Genomic DNA, 1,220 nt, shown 5'->3' with positions numbered 1-1,220 from the left:
AAACCGGCACCTGCCTGCAGCTCCCCTCCGAATGCTGCCCCTCCCCCCTCCCCCCGTTCACCCCCTGGGGCGGCCCGGGGTCCGAGGCCCCCGTTGGGGCAGCGTCAAATGATAGGGTTTGAGTGGCGCGGGGTGGCGCATACCAGAGACTCAAATGGTATTTGTTTCTGATGTGATAATGATCGAGTGTGTGACTGCCGACGGGAAGGTGTGAGGGAGCGCGAGAGGAGAGTAGGGAGGGGAAGGAGGGAATGGGGAAACATTGAAAGCAAAGGTGGGGGAGTATCGTCGGCCTCTGTGCTCGTAAAGGATACGAAAAGAAAATTAATACAACAACAACTACTTGTGTACATCGATGTATAATATGTGTAGGATAGCGGCGGCTGTCGTCAATGAATGAGTTACTGCTCAATAGCATTGGCCGGATAACAGTACCGAGAGCGCCTACTGACCTCTGCTCCCGCTGGGCTGAACCGACCCGGAACCCGGAACGAGGACGTGCGCGTAGAGATGGCGGCACCACCGTCAGGGTCTGTGCCCGAACCACGTCACTCTTGGGGATAGCGGGGTACAAACATTACGGGGCCCCAACAACATGGATCAGGGAAATGGCGATTGGAGTCGATAAAGGGAACGCCGTCATTGGGGCGCTATGGACTCCCCAAAAGACCGCCACAGTATAGTTTGCCCCGCGATGTGCTATGTTACGAGCCCCCCACCCTGATTTCCGCAACAACTATAGTCGAGGGAAGGATCCCAGAGAAGCAAATATACATGCAAAAGGTATATCGTATTAAGCCTAAAGAAATACCATACCATAGGCATTTCCGTGAATAAAACCTAAAAGAATCTGTCAAAACAGTGGGTACCACATAAATGTCGTCTGCTCGAGTGTTCACAATGAAGGGGGTCTCACTTTATGAGCTCCGTGTGCTACATTATACTGTAACTCGGCGCTATGGGGAAAGTGCTCTGGGTGAGGACGGGGGGAAGATGGGGGGGGGAGGGGGCACTGGGCGTAAATATGAACGCGTATGAATCAACGCGTCGGCGCACGCCTCATTTTCACGGTTCGTTCCGCGGCGTTCCGTGAACGGGCTTCAATAAGTCAAATGCCGCGTTCCCTCGAGATGCGTTGTCCATAGGGACGGAGGGTCACAGCGAGAGGCCGGTATGTATCCAACATTTTACCCACACGGCCCCACAAGTGACATCCAAAA

This window comes from Frankliniella occidentalis, unplaced genomic scaffold, assembly GCF_000697945.3.
Source record: "Frankliniella occidentalis isolate FOCC.00 unplaced genomic scaffold, Focc_3.1 Scaffold98, whole genome shotgun sequence".
In the NCBI taxonomy this organism is placed as follows: Eukaryota; Metazoa; Arthropoda; class Insecta; order Thysanoptera; family Thripidae; genus Frankliniella; species Frankliniella occidentalis.
Note: the sequence above shows the minus strand (reverse complement) of the source record.